The sequence below is a fragment of the Corapipo altera genome, unplaced genomic scaffold, assembly GCF_003945725.1.
Source record: "Corapipo altera isolate COAL_440 unplaced genomic scaffold, ASM394572v1 183, whole genome shotgun sequence".
NCBI lineage: Eukaryota > Metazoa > Chordata > Aves > Passeriformes > Pipridae > Corapipo > Corapipo altera.
The window spans coordinates 93,972-112,657 of NW_020885026.1; the positions used below are offsets into that span (position 1 = coordinate 93,972).

At 49.5% G+C, this 18,686-nt stretch overlaps 1 long non-coding RNA gene across 1 annotated transcript in view; it reads right to left on the reverse strand.

The window, feature by feature from the left end:
- Nucleotides 1–1,086: 1,086 nt before the first annotated feature.
- The window catches only part of LOC113959211, a 28,049-nt gene continuing 10,449 nt past the window's right edge, over nt 1,087–18,686 (reverse strand). The window contains exons 3-5 of the long non-coding RNA XR_003531738.1: nt 14,969–15,031; nt 11,937–12,157; nt 1,087–1,264 (exon numbers count right to left, since the gene is read on the reverse strand). This is a non-coding gene — a long non-coding RNA (uncharacterized LOC113959211). The remainder of the gene's footprint in view (nt 1,265–11,936; nt 12,158–14,968; nt 15,032–18,686) is intronic.

Below are 18,686 nucleotides of genomic sequence, written 5' to 3' on the forward strand. Positions count from 1 at the left end.
AGAACCAAACGCTGCCCTGGCTCCAGCTGCAGGGACCTGCTGGATGGCCCCACCATGGAGAGGTCTCCTTGGGCTCCAACACTGCTTTTTCCTGCCAAAAGATGATGGTAGGGAAAAACTGAGCCTTCAGATGTCCTGAGATCAAACAGATCAGACAAAAAGTTAGAATAGGCTCTCAGGGAGTTTAGAATCCCTGAACAGCCTGGGTTGGAAGGGAACTTAAAGCTCATCTTGTTCCAAAACCCTGCCATGGGCAGGGACACCTTCCACTATCCCAGGTTGCTCCAAGCCCCGTCCAACCTGGCCTTGGACACTTCCAGGGATGGGGCAGTGACAGCTTCTCTGGGCAACCTGTGCCAGGGCCTCCCACCCTCACAGGGAAGGATTTCTTCCCAATATCCCATCTAATCCTGCCCCTTGGCAGTGGAAAGCCATTTCCCCTTATCCTGTCACTCCAGGCCCTTGTCCAAATTTGCTGAACAGATAAATATTTTTCTTTAAGCAGGGTCCATACTGGCTGTCAGGGGAAGGGTTTTCCATGCTCTTCTACCAGGTGACACCCACAGAAGAACCTTTTCCTTTTTTTCTCCCCTGTTTTTTTTCCTTAAAGCCTTTCCCCCACAACACAGCAGCTTCATGGCCAGGACAGCAACACTAGAGCAGTGGAAAGGAGGCAAAGCCCCATGTGAAACTCATCTCTCACCTTCACGCCAAGCCAGCCCCATTTTATTTAGGATGACTCCCAACAATGCACTCGAATGGATTTTTCAAACTAATTTTCCAAGCTAAAGAATTCCAGTCAAAGGATAGAGACTCCCCTTGGAGAGCCAGAGGGTTGCTGCATATCTGCAGCGCCCTTCCCAGTGGTTACTGGAGCTGACAGACAAACAGAGAAGTTCTCAGGTCAGGTGCAACTCCAAATTGTAAACTCTGCACACCGGTTGCCCAGATTCAGCTAAATCAGGGGACACAGCCCAAAGCAGAGCAAGTCCTGCACCTCTCCAGCCACAGCACCCCATGGGCACTGTCGCTCGCGGGCCCTATTCCAATGCAGTCTTTGCAGCACAAATCATCACCTACCCAAATAAACTACTCCAGGGCAGGTCTCAGTGAAGAACTCTCCTGGGTTTTGGCGCTGGGTCCCTTCGATCCCCTCTGCTGGGTGAGCTGGTGAGAGCGCTGGGGCCGGGCAGAGCTGGTGGCAGGAGCAGCCAGGGCTGGTGGCTTCACAGCCCTCTCAGTCCAGCCTCTGGACATGTTTTTACTGCGGGGAAAAAAAAGGACAAGAGGGCTCAGTCTTAAGCTCTGCAGGGAAAGTTTAGGTTGGATATTAGGAAGACATTTTTTATGGAGAGAGTGATCAGCTGTTGGAATGGGCTGCCCAGGGAGGGGGTGGATTCTCTGTCCCTGGAGGTGTTTAAGGTGAGACTGGATGTGACATCAGTGCCATGGTCTGGGAACCACAGCGGGGTTGGATCAAGGGTTGGACTTGATGATCTCAGAGGTCTTTTCCAACCCAGCTGATTCTATGATTCTTTGGAAAAAAAAAGAAGAAAATCACTACAGATGCAAAATTCCAAGTCTTCTATACGTGCAGGTCTATAGTCTGTGACTACTTCTGTGTTTCACTCTATTTCTTCAGCACACATCCAGCAGCTGAGATGGGAGCTCCTCCATTAGCCCTGCATGGAAGTTATTTGCCTTTAAGAAAACCACAAAACAGTCAAAAGCAACTGCTGACACCAGACGTCATTTGGGCTGAGGGGCCAGACTACCCAGAGCCAGCACAGGGGAACTGTACATGATATTAAACAGGTTTTAGACATCATCTGCTGTGTTTTGAAAGGCAAGTCTCCGCCCAGCAGAGCTCCTCAGCATCCCAGCTGACACAAACCAGAGCTCTGCTGAAGTCAGTGGCACTGTAACCACCTTCTCCAACCACGGGATCTGGCCCCCCAGATTTCCAGCTCAGCATCCTGTGATCCTGATTGCACTTTTCTTACTCCAAGACAATCCAAGTCTTGGCAGGAATGCCCTTCTGTTCAAGTGAAAACGTTGCCAATGTTGTGATTTTCCATATCTAATTACCAGGAGATTAAATTCCATCACCGTGGATGAGCGTGACTGCTGCCTTCAGACTTGCTGACGTGTTTTCAGAGAGGGGGAGAGGGAAGACAAGGGGAAAGGAGAGGAGGAAAGAGGCTGTGCATAGAATCATGAAATTGTTAAGGCTGGGAAAGACCTTTATGATCATCAGGTCCAACATCAACCCAGCACCACCACCGTGTTCTCAAGTGCCTCACCCACACACTTTTTCAACACTTCCAGGGACAGGGACTCCACCACTGCCCTGGGCAGCCTGTGCCAGTGCCTGAACACCCTTTCCCTGAAGAAATTTTCCCTAATATCCAATCTAAACCTTCCCACACTCAGCTGGCACAAGGCAGCACCCTTCGACTCAAGGATCCAGCCTGCCCAGGGGTCAAACAGATCTTCTAGAAGTGGTCCAGATGCTTCTGTTTAAGTAGCCCAGTGGGACAGTTCACAAGCTCCTTGTCCTTCTGCCATCCACTGCCAACAAGTGCACGTGAGGGCATGTGGGCTGAGCTTCCTTCCCTTCCTTCCTGCCCTGGATGCAGCAGGACTTCCTCCAAAGAAGAGCTGAAGCCTCCAGTCTGTAGTCTGAGGAAAATCAAGGCTATCACTGATTTTTTTTTTTTTTAAATGTCTTTTGCTGATAGCACTGTGGATTGGAGTGTGAATTACAGCCAGCAGCAATAATGAACTCACGACATAACAACCCTGGGGATGGAGCACGGAAATTTGGGGCCAGGGTACAGAAGCTCTCATCAGGCAGATGGGATGTTTGCTAATGCAGGGGTTTGCGGCAGGGGATGGTTTGGATTCAAGCAGACTGACACACTGAGCCTTTTACATCCTGTACATTTTTTTCTGTGCTTTGTACAGGCAGTTCTTGCCAAAATGTTTCGGACTGCACTTGGCAGAGAAGCGTTTAATCAGCGTTCAGCCTCTTACGGGGCTGTCTCTGAGGGAGCAGACTCAGGCCAGAGATGGCAAGTGGTAATTTTGGCTGCCTAACCTGGGTTGATTAATTTTAACAGTCTGTTTAACAACAGATACCGTGTGGCCACAGCCAAAGAAGTTTCATGGTCTTTACTGAGACTGAAAGTAGGTGTGAAACGCTTTTAAAATGCATCATTACTGCAGGAGAGATAAAAGCTTCCTTGTCCTAATGGGGGAATGGACTGGCCCAGGTTCCAGAGCGATTATTGCTCTTCTCTGTAAGGTCACTCAGTGTTACCAGATCCCTGAATTTCTCTTATAAAGTTGCAGAGGAAAGCTCCAAAGCTGAAAGCTCCAAATCCTGGAGTCAAAGATTTGGATCACCATCATGCATTTTTGATTTCTGAACTGCTGCACCACCTCAAGGAGAAGAAGTTTAGGTCCTTCTCTCAGTCTCAGAGCACAACCTCTGTAAGGTGTTCAACTCAAGGAGTTACCAAACTCTGTGAGAGAGAGAGACATCTCTTAGTCACAGAATCCCAGACTGGTTTGGGTTGGGAGGGACCTTAAAGCCCATCCAGTGCCACCCCCTGCCAGGGACAGGGACACCTTACACTAGCCCAGGTTGCTCCGAGCCCCGTCCAACCTGGCCTTGGACACTTCCAGGGATGGGGCAGCCACATTGCTCTGGATTTGTAAATTTGTTTTGAGACAAACAACCACCATGGAATGTCTTACCTCACATTATAAGACACAACAGCTGTGTTTCTGTAATACATTTTGCAATTCAGAGTTGCAGATGATCAAGGAAAAGGTTTTGAGATGAGATAATAACAAAATCATTTTGCATTCCTAAATCAATGTGTGTGCCAGTTTTAAATTACGTTTTTAAAAAGTGATCTTTACTCCAATAGTAAAGTGTACTATTATATGAGTAACTCAAGGTCCAAGACCAGAGCTGGCTCAGTTATTGAGTTTCCAAGCCACAGTAATGCCAATATATTTGGAAAACAATGTCATATTTAGTCCAGCTAAAAAGCAAAGAATTCTAGAACTGAACTCACATGGCAGGAGTTTGGTTTTGAGACAATACTCCTTTTTTTTCCAGACTGAGCAACCTGGTCTAGTGGAAGGTGTTCCTGCCCTTGGCAGGGGTTTGGAAAGAGATGGTCTTTAAGGTCCCTTCAAACCCAAACTGGTTTAGGATTTTCTGGACTATTTCCAGGTTTTTATTACAGCACCATTTAGGTCTGAACTTCCCAGCCTGCTTTGAGGTTAGCAGCAAACACCAAACCCTAGTGACCCTCAACTCCTGGTGCTCATCCACGTACAGACACCCAAGTGTTTCGTACACAAACCCAGCACCTCTCCAAAGGCACGAGCCAGGTCAGGCCCCCTCCACCCAGGGGTTTGTTTCAGTCCAGCCCAGCCCTCGGGCTTCTGTGCCCTTATTTTCCATCATTTCTTAGAGAACACGGGCAGAGTGCAGGCACTTGTGTCAAGAGAGGGCAGAACAGGACGAAGGGAAGGAGGAAGCCCACCTCCAAGAAATCTCTGATTAAAACTGCTCCCAAGTTCCCGTTTCCTCCACAAACAAAACAGCCTGTCGAAGTCCAAGCTGGGGTGGATAAAATATCAGCCACGTGCCTGACTTACAGCACTGGGACTGAGGTTTGGGCACCATTTCAAGACTTTCCCCTAGGAGTCTATCCAAACCCTCTTCGCTTCTGATGTGGAATAATTTGGAAGTGTTTTCAGGCTGCCGGCTGGGATAACACAAGGGCTATTGTAAACACACACGCAGCTGATCAGCACCAAACCCACACAAATATGGTCTGTGCACACATAAACAACCAGGCAGTATTCTCAAAAAAAAAAAAAAAAAAAAATTAATTGAAAAGCTGAATTAAAGGAAAAGATGAAATCACTGAGCAGGTCTTAACAAACCAATGACTGTTTGTGGAAAGAGTTATGTTTCACCTAATTTCGATAAGTGAAATATGGTTAAATGCAGGCCACTAGACTTTAAGAGCAATGGGTAAGCTCCAGCCAGAGTCAGCTGTCATCCAAGTGTGGGCAGCGAAGCAAGACCATAATTTCCATGGATGCTGTTTCAAATGCTCTGCTGCCAGCCGAGAAAGTTTGGAAATGTATGAGAGCATAACCAGGGCAGGAAGACCTGGGAGGCTTAGAAATAACCTGCTGGAGACACAGGACCCAGCCTGGAGCTCTAATCCTGCATCACTGCTGCTTGCCTGACCCCTGCTTTGGGTGGAAAAGCAGTGGATTGCCCTTTTGGAGTCAATGTTCTCTGGGATAATTTTGGTTTCTTCCACTGCAGTGACCAGGAAGAAATTCATCTCACCTGTGAGACAGGACCCAGCTGGCTTCAATATGGAGTCACGTTTTAGACCCACCCCAGCTTTCAAAGCAGGCTGATGGGAGCCCAGAAATGAGTGTCTTCAGAGATGGCCTCAAGGGAAGTCACAGCCAGGTGCTGGCATCATTCAGGCACGGCCACACTATGAGATGGAGGGGCTCTTTCCCAGGATTTCCAGGTAGCTCTGGTCTGTCTCATGGTATTACATCCATATCCTCTATTATTTCTTCCAAATTCCTCAGTTACCTCTGGGATTTTCCTCCATCAGCTGCTCTAGGCAGCAGATGAACCCACTCATGCCAGCAGGTGAGCAAAGAAGCCACAGGCAGGGATCTGCAGCAACTCACCTTCCCTTCCTTCTGAAATTCCATCTCCCAGAGGTGTGATGGGACAGAGGTGACATACCTCACACCAAAGCTGCTCTCTGCCACGGCAACTGCTTTTCCTGCAAGGAATGAAGTCTCTCCATGTCTGACCAGGCATTTCTGTCCACCTTGCCTAGCCCAGGTTGGGATTTAAAGAAAACAACAGCAAACCCATCTGTCAGGGTTACAGATGTTGAGTATTTACATCTTGCCACTGGATGGGTTTTGAGCAGAATCATTCCACATGTCAGTGGGGAGAGCAAACCTCATTCCCAAAATGAGATAGCAAAGATTTCTCTGCAGTAATAAATCCATCTGGATAATAATGGGGTGGTTTATGACTGGTTTGTAACTGCACCATCTGCAAACAATATTTCCTTGAGTAGGAAGTAGCTGGAAAATGAAGCAACATTTCATGTGGAGAGGCTTAAGTTCTTTGCTCTTCCACCACCAGCACTACTTTGACCAACTATGCTTTGACCATACTCAAAGCAATGCTTAAAATAAATAAAAGGAGTTGTCCAGGCCTTACGTGGGTCTTTGGTATCCACTGTAATCAAAGAGCTTATGGGTTGGGTACCACCTAAGAGGCCAGAAGGACTGATTAGAGCTCTCTGAGTGAGAAACCTTGTGATCCCTGCTCCGGGTCAGGCTGATTGTGCAGGAAACAGCCCTATGTCGACACTGCCTCCTTAGGACAGCCTTGCTGGAGACTTGATCCAAAGCCTGTTGAAGCCTTTGATTAGACTTCCTCTGCTGCAGCAGCCTCTGGGCAAAGCAATGTCATCAACTTTTTCTGGCCCATTCACAGCCTAGGCTGATGCATTTCCCAAAGGAGAAGACTTTTGCCAAGATTATGCTGGTCAAAACCCACCACCAACTGTTGTACAAAGGAAGCCACAGTTCCTGATGCTAAGCACATCTAAGACAATGTGCAGAAAAGGCTACAAAACAGTTAAAACACCTAATAAAGCACTGAGGGAAGGGGAGAACATGAATTTTATGTGAGTTCATCATGCACAAAGCATAATTCAATCAAGATAGCAACAAATGTGTGATCCTCCACTGCAAATTCCTCAAATCTTTGTCCTTGACCTTGTCTGAAAGGCTTTGCTTGAGACTGTGAGTTGAGACAAAAGACAGTCTGTGTCACCTTTTGTTTGGTGATCTGCCCTGACAACCTCATCAGATGATTTTGAGCACTACTTTTATCCAGGATAGATTTATATGTCATGCATGAAGCAATCAGGATCTTGCCTTTAGTTCCCCCATATTCACCATTACACAGGAAAGCCTCTAACCTGGACTGGGAATGAACTAAAATTTAAGCCTTCTTTAAACCTAAGATCCTGACTCAACTTGCACAGGTTGCTGTGGCTGCCCCTGGGTCCCTGGAAGTGTCCAAGGCCAGGTTGGACGGGGCTTGGAGCAACCTGGGCCAGTGGAAGGTGTCCCTGCCCATGGCAGGGGTTTGGAATGAGATGAGCTTTAAGACCCCTTCCAAGCCTAGACTGACAAGGAACACACAGGCTGGAGCTGGAATCACTGCAGGAGGCAAGGATCTCCACAGGGCCATACTCATTTGGGCCTATAAATACAAACATTAAGGAGACTCCCGCCAGACTTCAGTGGCTAGTTTGTCACGTAAGGAACATTTAGGAGTACATGGGCTGCAAAGTCATTAACATCCTCCACAGAAGGATAAGGGACAATGATTCAGCTCAAGGCTCGGGACAGTGGAATATTGGACAAGCATCCTTGACCAAGCCAAGGTTTAGAAGTGGTGGGAGTGGGGGATGAGGGTTCATGCACATCCTTTGAAGAGTTTATCAGCAAAACAGCCTAAGAATATCCTCAAGGTTGGAATAAATTAAGACACACATTTTAGAGATGTCTGGGATGCCCCATAATTTGATGACATCCCAAGTCCTAAGAAAGGCAAGGTGCTGCCACGATGGCATTGCTACTCATGTGTTAGAGGGTCACAAAATGATCAGTTTTGTGGGTGATGAACAGGGGTAGCAGTTATGAACTAAATGTATGCAATGTCTACAGCTCTCCTAATGGTTAATTAATGATGTAATGCACAACTTATAGCACTCAGAAGTACCAACTTAGCACATGAATCAGAGCCTAGGGCTATAGTTATGTCACAGCACACAAATATATCCTCACTAGTTGCATTCAGCCTTGTCTAGCCTTGGATAAGGGCTTCTGTACAGATGGACTGATAACACGAGCTAGAAGTGCTGGCCAGTCTAAGAAGCCCTTCACACTTCTTAATGCTTTGGTTCTCTTCAGGTAAATACAGAGGTGTCACCTAAAGAAGTTTCCTCCCCCCTGCCATGAGGTTGTAGCCAGGTGGGGGTCAGGCTCTTCTCCCATGGAACAAGAGACAGGACAAGAGGAAACAGCCTCAAGCTGATGAACTTCAAGGTCCCTCCCAACACTAACACCCCCTCAGTTTGAGCCCATCAGGCTCTTCAGGAACACCTCCAGGAAGGCACTCGGTTGCTCAGCTGTCCCTGTGCTGTGACAACAGCACGAGCTGTTCCCAGCGCTGGCAGCCCTCCACAGTTATTAGCAGCTAACAACCCGAGCACTTCTGGGCCCCATATCACAGCATCTGAGGGCCTTTCAAGAGTTAGACGAATTTAAGAGTTTGCTTTGCTTTGCTCTGGCTCTGGAAATCTGCGTGGCTTGATCCTGGACACTCCTTGCAGTGAGACAGGGATGATGGTGGGTAATGAAGAGGTAGAACTTCAAGCCACCCTAATGGCTCCATGATCAACCAGATTGAGTAGAGGTGGGAGGTAAGTAGGGAGGCCTGGACAATTCCCTGTTTTGGACCCTCATTTCGTGAGGCTGTCTCCAGGGAGGATCTGTGCTGAACCACTGCATCTTGCAGAGAGTACCCTGAAGCCACTACTTTCACAGAGTCATAGAACTGTTAAGGATGGAAAAGCCCTCTAAGATATGAGTCCAGCTATTCCCCCAGCATTGCAAAGGCCATCACTAAACCATGCCACAAAGTGCCACATCCACATGGCTTTTAAATCCCTCCAGGGATGGGGGCTCCACCACTGCCCTGGGCAGCTGTGCCAAGGCTGGACAATCCTTCCATGAAGGAATTGTTCCCAATATCCAACCTAAACCTCCTCTGGCACAACTCGAGGCCTTTCCTTCTTGTCCTGTCCCTTGTTCCCTGGGAGCAGAGCCCGACCCCCCCCGGCTCCCCCCTCCTGTCAGGGGGTTGCAGAACCAGAAGGTCCCCCCTGAGCCTCCTTTGCTCCAGGCTGAGCCCCCCCAGCTCCCTCAGCTGCTCCTGCTGCTCCAGCCCCTTCCCCAGCTCCGTTCCCTTCCCTGGACACGCTCCAGCCCCTTCGTGTCTCTTCCATGATGGCCCAGAACTGGGCCCAGCCCTCGAGGGGCCTCAGCTGTGCCCAGCACAGGGGTGGGCACTGCCCTGGTCCTCTGACACACCATGGCTGGCACAGCTGAGGTGCCCTGGGCCTTCTTGGCCACCTGGGCACACCACCTCAGTGGTGGTTTCACCTGAAACACTTGCCAAGAATAAAACAGCTCCCACGCGTCCCAGATCCAAAGGGGTGTCATCAACCGTAACTGGATGGAAAATGAGGGTCCTCTGTATAATGCCAAAGCCTCACTCCCTTCCACCTCCTGGGAGAACTGAAGCTGAGCACCAGCACCACTCATAACACTCATCCCCATTCCAATTATCGTCTCAGAGCTCCTGCACATCTGGAAAAGCACAAAGCAGCCCAGCAAACACACTGCTCTGAGTCAGATGCCTTCGCCCTGAGTCACCGAGTGGGACGCAGAGGAAAAGGTGAAAGGCATTAGTTATTCCAAGGAATTGTGCAATGAGCAAAACAAACCCCAAACACAAATATCACCCCCACTGGGGAGGCTGCCTGCCTCCAGGAACCCCACGAATCAGAAGGCCCATGGCAGCTCAGAACCTGAACAGCCAAGACACACGAGCACGCTTAGACCTCCTGGAAGGAATGTCTGGGCCTGGTGGTGAATTTAAATCATGTCTTAACACACTTCCACCCAAATGCCTCCAGAGCAGCTCAGTGTTACAGCACGGTGCTCTCCCATCAGCTTCCTACTGGGAAACACATGGGAGGCTTGGAAATGCAATCACAGTGCAGCCCTTACTGGCCATGAGTGCAGATCACAGGGGGGAACACTCAGCTGCCATCACTTGTGCAGATGGTGTTTCTCCCAAGAGTCCCCCAAAAACCTTCAGTGGGGTCAACTGAAATAGTTTTTGGGTTTGTTATTTTTTCGTTTTTAAGTTAGTCCAGCCAACCAACAAACACTTCAACTACCTACTTCGACTTTCTTTGGCAAAGCTCAGTCCTTAGGCAGGCGTCCTACAGGTATCCTACTGCTGTGCTCTCCAGCTTGGCCAGTTTTGAATCCCCAGTATTAGTAAGATTTGCCAGACACTACCTGCTTTTGTTGGCTATTACCCTCTCCCCTGGGGTACTCTTCTCTTTGCTTCGAATCTGGCAGAACAAGTTCTGCTGCTTGTAGATTTATATGGAGGTACATCAAGTTCTCCTTCCAGTACACAGGACTGCATAATCAATTCCTCATGAAGGTTTGTGAAAAAAACTCTATTCTTAGACAGTCTTTTCCATGGAAGAGTTTTTAAACTGTTTCCAAATTGCTAATATTAAAAAAAAAAAAAAAGTATGCAAATAATGACATGTTAAGAGCTCTGGCAATATATGGTCTGTTCCCAAAGCCACAGCTCACGGGGGTTAACACACAAACCCAAGTGTGCTCCCAAGCCTCATGTCTGCAAAACCAGAACATTTCAACAGTCCCAGAAACAGGTTGAACAAACCTTTACCAAGAATACACAGGTATCAACTGAGCTGAGAGAAATTTGCTGGAAGAGGTCTCTGGTGCCTAATCCAGGACTATTTCCTCCAATTCTGTTTAAGTCAGTTTTTCCAAGAGTTAACCCCCCCCGGTTTTAGCCAAACTCTCCTTTTATTTAAGGCATAAAGGGAACAATATTTATCATTCAAAGGAACCAGTTCTATTTCGCCCCTGCTCCTATTTTTGTCTTCTGCCTCTAGACAGGAGCGTCCCTTCCCTGTGCTAATTAATAGAGGGATAAAGGCACACCTTGGGGTTGAGAGTTTCATAGAAAAGTTAATTACAGATCCTGGCTTTATAATTACCAGTCGAGACGCTCACATTATCTGCCACAGGATCCCCCCAGGCTTTACCTGGCTAGAAAGAAGCAAGGGATGACTTTGAAGGCTGGAGTGAAAGCTGATCTTTACTGAAAGTGTAAGACATAGGAAGGGCCACCAAAAATCTCCATAACAATAGCATTAGGGGGGACAACAACAGGTCAGAAAGAGAGAGAAACACTAATGGGTCACAGACATCATCATGTACCTGCCAAAATTGAAGAGAATGGAGATTAAGACCATAAGAAGATAATTGAACCTGCTGCACTGACAACATGATGTGGAGCTGGGTAGCTGTAAGTCTGTTAAACAGGCTAACTGGAAGAAGATGCAAGATCAGGGCAGAGGGAAAGCTCTCCTCAGACAAGGCAGCTGAAAATGTCAATGTGCAAACTCTGCTACCTGCTCCCAGCTCAGCCCTTGGACCCAGCAACAGAGTGGCTTAAGATGATCAAGACCACTAGTGTACTTCCATCTCCGACCTGCAAACACTTACATACATACTCTGGTATTTGCTGAGTCGGTGCCTCAAGCTCCCCATTCCATAAATCCTCTTCCCTTTCAGGCTCAAGGGATGGAAAACGCTCTCTGAGCGCACAAAATACTCGCTGAAGTCAGAGGGGAACTGCAGTGAGATAATATGGCAGAAAGTCACTGTCTGGAGAATACAAAGGGCTCCTCATTTATAAACCCAAACTTTTCATAACCAGAAGATCTGGACAGAAACATCACACTGGCACCCGGGGTTGCATGGACTGGCCTGCCTGGGTTTTACCAGCACCCTGGGAGCTCACACTGCCAGTTTCTGCAGGCTGGGACATCCTTGTGCTGTGTCTTTGTACAGACCATGACTCCTCTGGGGCACTTTCTATAGGCAATTTTGGGCACACACATAACTTAGAATGCGGTTTAAAGCCAACACCTTACCCATACAGGTTTACACAGCAGGACAAACACCGCAGTTCACAGCCTGGTCCTAATCCTCCTCCGTTCCCAAGGTGCTCAGAGCAGCCAGGAGCACAGCTCCCAGTTTAAAGAGGAACCATTCATTCCTTAAGGATGTGTTGGTCCATTGTAGAAGTTGTATTTCTCAATGTATTCAAGGCTTTGCCAGCCAATTCCATAAATCAACTTGTTGGAAAAATTGCCTAAAAAAAGAAAAAGGCAATTAAATGTTGTGTGAGCAACGCAGCCACGCAAGCAGGAATTCCTCACCTCGTGTACTCCCAAGGCATTTTTACAGTCCTTGCTATAGAGGCGCTCCTTTGCCCCTTAAAAATTGTCTTTAAAAATACCCAGTGAGATTGCAAAAAACTTCCCGAGTGACTGTCATGGGGAAACAAAGCAAGAAAAGGAGAGGAAGCGGTGAGTTGTGGGCCACCGTTGGTGGGCACTTGAATAGGAGCCCTGTGCTTGACACCAGCGCCACTCGGAACAAAACCGGAGCCCGGCAGCCATTTGTCAAGGGGCACAAATGCACACAAGTGGTGAGAACCTGGCCCTGCTGTAAGAACGTGTCAGGGACCTTTCTGTGGGGCTGTGCCGAGCCCCTGATGGATCGCTGGGCTGGGAGGGCAGCATTGTGAGCAGCAATAATGAGACATCTGGCCCGTTCTCTTTCTGAAAGAGTATTTTGGCTCGACTGAGACCACATGAGCAGCTCCTTGGACAATGCACAGACTCAGGGTCTCGCTGCCACCGATCCGCAGTGCCGGGTCTGTCCTCCCCCGTATCCAGCACCATCCCTCCAAATCCCAGCCCCACCAGCATCCGGGGGGCCTTTGCCCCCCTCTGGACTGACACCATCACTCTCCACAGCCTCCGTCACCCAGTGGATCCCCCCTCAGAGGTCTCCATGCTCAGGACACCACAGCCAAGCTGACACACACACAGGCTTACACAGCACAACCTCCCTGCCTTAAATCTGCCCTCTGGGCACAGGACCATGGAATGGTTTGGGTTGGAAGAGACCTTAAAGCTCAGTTCATTCCATGGGCAGGGACATCTTCCACGAGACCGGGTTGCTCTAACCTGGCCTTGGACACTTCCAGGGATGGGGCAGCCACAGCTCCTCTGGGCAACCTGTGCCAGGGCCTCCCCACCTTCAGCATTAAATATTCCTCCCAATATTCCATCCAACCCTTCCCTCTGGCATTTTGAATCCATCCCCCTTGTCCTGTCACTCCATCTGGAAAAGGCCCCCCATCATCCCCCCAGCCAGAGAGGGAAGGATATGCAGCAGAATGTGAGGATTTTATCAAGCTGCCAGTGCAAACAGGCTCCCCATCCACAGGTAAACCAGCAGCTCCTGGGAATCCATCCACTCTCCTTCCTGGGCACAGGCAGGACCCAAGGCAGCTGCTCACAGGTACAGCCTCAGGGAAGCAGGCATAAATTATAAAGCCTGATGTGTGTAAAAACTAGAGAGTTTCTACAGAGAATTTCAGTTCTGAGCACTTTTTATCCAAAAAAAATGGAAAGTATAGGTATTTAATACACTAGACAACCCTTCAGCAGCTCTCTCCTGACACCCTACACCCTCCGAGTGACAAGGGGAGCTGAGAGCTCTCTGAGAATGGACCTGGGACATAAAGAAAATACGGGAAATAGAAGCAAAGAAAAGAACAGCAAAGCGGAGGAAGCAAGAAGAAGGATGTCTGTGTGCTTCAAATACCTCAAAACAGAGGCCCCACTTTGCAAATAGGGTTTCACTGGGGGAGGAAGGGGGAAGGCTGGTTTTCATTTCATTTTCGCTTTGAAAACACCATTTTTCCGCACATCCACTGAAGTGCAAATTTCCTCCGAAACCATTTAAACAGAGAGCACGTCTCAAAGCTGGGGTTTTCTAAAACCCATCTGTTTGAATTTATAAAGCCGTGGCTGAGAGAGCCCCCAGCAGCCCCTCGCCGAAGGAGCCACAAGCAGCATTTCCCAGCACAGCCCCCAAAAACACCCCAGCGCCCGCCCAGGCACAGCAAGGGAGGCACCAGCACCAGTGGCAGGGAGAGCACAACCCACCAGCTCAGAAGAGGGTGACACAGAGACCGATTTCTCCAGCTCCAGCCTTGGCATGGACCATGCCAGCTGGGAAGAGAGATAAGGAGCGGCTGCTGGTGTGTGGGGGTGATAAGTGGGGTGCTCACACAGCCCCCAGCACTGACCACCAGCACCTCTGCAGCTGCCGGCGCATCCGGAGAGCCCATCCCTCCATCCTGCTGTGAGCAGTGCAGGCAGCCCCAGGCAGGATGTGGGGATAATATGAAGGGAAGAGGGATATCACCCATTGCTGCGCCTTCCCAGCTCCTCCTTCCGTGTGCTCCCCACAAACCCCGGCTCAGGCAGATGGTTTGTACAAACAGTTCACGAAGGGGGGAGGTCTGGAAGCCTCTCCAAACTCGCTGCTGGCACAGCAGCAGCCTCCCCCTTCCCAGCTGGCAGTTGGCACCGACAGCACTGCATGCCCCAAGCCCTGCTCCTGCAGCTGGAAGGGGCCGGAGGGGAGGGACCGGCCCCGGTCCCCAGGCTGGCAGCTGCAGCTGGTGGCAGGGATGCCCAGGGGAAGCAGGTGGCTCCTTCCCAAGGGCTGGGTGGGAATGCTGGCACCCAGGGCTGACGGGGCCTCTGCAGAGAGGTGACCCGCTGGCTGGGGGCCCAGTGAACACGTCTGGTGCCCTGACAAAGGAGCTGTGCAGCCCCAGCGGCACCGGCTGTGGGGGCTCAGCTCTGGGGCACCCCACGAGGCTCCTCTGCCCACTGGCAGCTGAAAGGAGGGACACAAAACATCTCTCCAAATCTGCTCCTACAGAAGGAGATGTGCCAGGCACCAAGCTGTTCCCTGCCACTGCACAGCCCTTCCCTACAACCTGCACCCCTCTTTTTCTGAAGGCTGTCCCAGTCTGTCTGCAACAGGACAAGGACATGCAGCCCCTCCCAATTGCCCCTGCCCCTCCACAGCTCACCTTCCAGGCTCACAGCATTCCTAACCTCAGCTGGGGAGACCTCCATCCTAGGGCCATTCTGACCTGTAAAACCATGAGTTTGGGGTAAGACAGACACCAGGCCCCAGCTCAGTGGCACAGTTGCTGCTCCTTTCCTGGAAATTTTAAGGTCCACGGGTTTTGTGGTGCCAAGGAGTTCTTTGGCACTCAGTTGAATGTATTTAATGCAGCCTGTGGAGCAAGCAGTCCATGGTTAATGCATCCAGAATGGCTCGTGACTGTCTACTGGGAAGACATGAAGAGGGCAGTAATTCATCCAAGTCCTCTCTGCTGTGCACATTCCCACTGTTCCAAGGAAGAGGTCATACCCTCTTTTTCCTTTTCACCAGCACCTTGTGCCTCTGGTCTCCCCCTCTGCCCTTTGCCAGGTGCCAAGAAGGGCCCACAAAGCCCTTTTACTTCATTTTTCTTTCCCCCCCCCCCCCCCCCAAAGCTCCCTGCAGCTGTTGCACAACAAACTCAACGTGCTGGGCTGAGCAACCTATGATTCCTTACTCCGTGCCCTTGAAACCAGATGGCATGCCCAAGTTTTCTCTGACAAGCAAAGGAATCAGAACTGACATGACTGGAAAAAACAAGCTCAATTCCTCTTGGCAGGATATTAATTTAGAAATCTCTGGTGTCGTTGCCCCAATTCACAATGAATTTGAATCCAAGCTTTCCTAGTGCCAGACAACACAGAGATTTGACAGAGAAGGTAATTGGAGGAAATGGCTTTGTAATCCAGCTATTGTGCTGGCAAGATCCAGCTCTCCTCGAGAACAAGGTTCACTTCTTGGCATGGTTGATTCATCAGCATCTATTTGTCCCCAGTGCCTCTTGGTTTTCCTCTGCCCGGCAGGGATGGCATGGACCCTTCAGAGCAGTGTCACAGCTGTGCTGGGCATCCAGGCTTCCTACAGCCTGGTAGGTGGCAGCAATGGAGCGATGAGTCCTGCAGGGTGAACCACTCCAAGTGTCCAAGGGGCACGGTAAAGAGCAGGATGGAGCGAGTCTCATGGCCCACACACCCCTTGGGCAGCAAACACACCAAGCAGACGGAGCCAAGCATCACCCGTGGTGGGTGCCTGTGCCATCCCAGTGGCAGGAACAATGTTCATGTGGGAGCAATCCCACTCAGAGAGCCCCAGGGCCTCCATCCACTCCACATAATCGGGTGAGTGGGTGGGAAAACCTGAATTGGGGCAGAGTCTGGAGCAAAGCTTGTAATCACATCCTCAGTGACGTGCCCAGTAGCACAGAAAAGATTCCCATGGGGTCACCTGCCAGACAGGTCCTAATCACTGGATCACAGGATCACAGAATGGCTTGGGGTGGAAGGGGCCTGAAAGACCTTCTTGTTCCACTCCCCTGCCATGGGCAGGAACACCTTCCACCAGACCAGGTTGCTCCAAGCCCTGTCCATTCTTATCCTTCTCTGAAAAAGTCACTGCAGACAAAAGCTGCATCAGGCAGGGGGAAACCACCATCAAAGGGCAAAAGAGCCTGCCCTGCTCCCACCAGGAAAAAAGGAAAAAGAAAAGAGAGGAAACGGGGTGCAGAGGTTCCAGAATGTGTTCTGAGAGCTGAGCAGCACTTGCCTAGAAATGTTCATGAACAATTCTTCGTACACAGGTCCCAGATCAGCATATGCAGCACCTTCCCACTGCTGTAATAATAACCATTAATAATAACAATCATTCTACTGACCTGCATATTCCTGCCATTCCGCTAATTACTCTGGTTTTCCAACTGCCCTTTTTTCCAACTTGCTGGCTAGTGAGCTGCTCAGGATGGATGTTGGATCCACTCCCGAGCTGCACCTCTGAGATCTGATCATTTGGTGGCTGGGGCAGCATGAAACCCTACCCCTGCTTGCTCCATCAATCCCACCAATGCCCTGACATCCCTTTGGGAACCCTGTTAAAACGAGCTCTTGCCCTTCAGAAGGCTCCTCTCTATTTAAATAACTTGGGGGATGGAGCATAGCTGCAGTCTAACATCCCCTGGTATCTGAACATATCCTTTAGCTCCATGACCTGATTCCCTGAGTGCACGCAAAGCCAGATTTTGTGGAGGAGGAGGAGGGGAAGAGCTCAGTTATTTTTCTTAATCTGCTAGCAAAAAAATATTAGGATAGTAAACAGCCAGCAATCACCCAGGAATGCCTGGGAGAGCTCTTACCTACCGGCATGCAGATCCCTCATCTGGAATTCATTTATTCACGTTCACTATTGATGCCATTCAACTACACAGCTGGTTGGGAAGGACATACTCAAAAGAGATCTGAAGTTATTGAAGAGGCCAGTCTCCACTGCCAATGTCACCTCTGGAAATAATGAATCCTGAGGGCCTCTCAACCTCCTGGAGATAAGAATGCACAGAAGAAGGTGCCCCGTGGGTTTCACTCTGCATCCCATTTTGCTGATAATTCCCTCAGAAAGCTTTCCTAGTGCTGAGGATCACCTGCATCTCATTTAATTATATCCAATAACTTAAACTGCTGGAGCAAACCCACTTCAGATTAGAATCATTTCGAGCTCTGAAGAATTCCCACAGCCTGGTAAAAAGAGTAGATCTAATTTGTATGTTCCCCTTAAGTGCTGCCTTACATATCTTGCCATGACTCATCTGTAGGTATGTACAGTCCTTCACTTTGCTTACTCTGAGAGTGGGTCCTACAGGGTCAGAAAAGCACAAGATACGTTGCCTAGGCTCCAGTTTTGGGGGTGTAAGTGGAAAATCCAGGAGGAAAGCAGATGCCTCCAGGGACCCCCTCCATCACGCCTTTCCCCAGGCAGCTTACACTCAGCACTACCCTGGGAAGGGACCACACAGACAGGTTGAAGGGGGAAAAAAAAGCACATGAAGATCATGGAAGTCTCAGGGCAAGTAAATTACTGTTAATTGTGAGATATTTGATTGCAAGAAGCTCCAGATGGCCAGCCATCTGTTTTTTATTATAAAATTAAACAAGATTAACCCAAACAGGATTTCCTCAGCATTCTTCTCTGACTGGCTCACAAATACATCTTTAACACCTATGCTACAGATACAGCACAATCAGAAGCTTTTCCTGCCTTTCCCTAATCTACTTGGGCTAAATACTCTGCTGTGTAATGCCCTTGCACGGAAAGATTTCCAGCAGGATTGAAAAGAAGCAGGGAATGGACTAATTAAGAGAGGAGAGAACTGGGAAATGTCAGTTCAAATAGAAGTAACCCCAGCAGAACCCCTCCCTTTTACACTGCTGTGACCAAAGGCTGGTTAGAAGGGCACAAGCACCTGGGCAGGGGAGTTGCCAAGGGCAACAGGTTGCCAGAGGCAATGGCAGCCAGGATACCAACCTCTCCCAGTCTGAGATGGGAAGGGATAGAACAGCAGAACTGGGGAGAGTGTCCAGAGCCCCTGCCCTCTGTCTGTCTCCTCTGAAAGGCAGCAGTCAAAAACATCTCTCCCTACAGTGCCTCTGCAAGCCCCAGGAATTTTCTTTGCCTTCTCACACCTATGCCAACAAGCCTCAGGAATTTTCTGCCTGCCCTGGCATCCTCTGCATCGCCAAAACACCACCCCTGCCCTTGTCCCTGGAAGAGCAGCACTGCAGAAGCTCGGGTTTGCTTTGCATGATTAGCGATAACGATGCCTTCCACAAGCTTTGGCCATTCTTTGCTCCAAGGTACATAAATTCTGAGACCAAGCC